Raw genomic sequence first — 678 nt, 5'->3', positions numbered from 1 at the left:
CGATCTCGGCTGGCCCCAGGCTTGTTTTGCACCCCGGGGTTTGTTTTGCACGCTGGTTTTGTTTTTCACTCACGTTTTTGTTTTGCAGTCCGGTTTTGTTTTGCACTCCGGGTCTTGTTTTGCGCGCCCGTGTTGTTTTTCCACTCCCGTTTCTCCTTTGCACTCCCGGTTTTGCTTTGCACATGGCTGCCCCTTTTCCTTCGCCCCCCCTCTTTGCACCCCAGCGGATCCTGCTGCGCGGGGTCCTGCAGGGGTGCACACCGCAAATGCAAAGCGTGTTTCCTCCTTTTCCCAGTCGCCCAAGCGGGTCGTCCCCACAGCTGAACCCCCATGCCGGTTATGTGTGGGGAGCACAGGAAGGGGGTGCTGAGGCGTGTGGGCTGCGGATGAATGTGGGGTGGAGGGATGGGTGCCGGGCGGTGCCAGAGGCGGATGGGGTGCCAGGACTCTGGTTGCAGAAGACGAGGGGTGCAGGAGGGGGTGTACAGATTAGGGGTGCCGAGTCGCGAGGACACAGTACCGGGGAGCAGGGGTCCTGGGCTGGGAGGGGGCCGTGCTGTGCTGGGGTGCAACTGGGAGGCGCAGAGGTGCGGCAGTAACGTACAGGGGTGCCGTGCCGGGGGTAGGGGTGCCGTACCGGGGACCGAGGCGCAGCACGGCGGCAGCACCGGCCGCGGC

General features: G+C 63.9%; 1 protein-coding gene across 1 annotated transcript in view; it reads left to right on the top strand.

Annotated features, from left to right (window-relative positions):
* The window catches only part of TSC22D3 (TSC22 domain family member 3), a 24,951-nt gene that overhangs the window by 21,785 nt on the left and 2,488 nt on the right, over positions 1-678 (top strand). The gene's annotated exons all lie outside the window — the stretch shown is intronic.

Source organism: Aptenodytes forsteri, unplaced genomic scaffold (genome assembly GCF_000699145.1).
Source record: "Aptenodytes forsteri isolate BGI_AS27 unplaced genomic scaffold, ASM69914v1 Scaffold455, whole genome shotgun sequence".
Lineage (NCBI taxonomy): Eukaryota > Metazoa > Chordata > Aves > Sphenisciformes > Spheniscidae > Aptenodytes > Aptenodytes forsteri.
The sequence above is the reverse complement of the archived record's forward strand: the minus strand, read 5'-3'. Positions and strand labels throughout refer to the sequence as shown.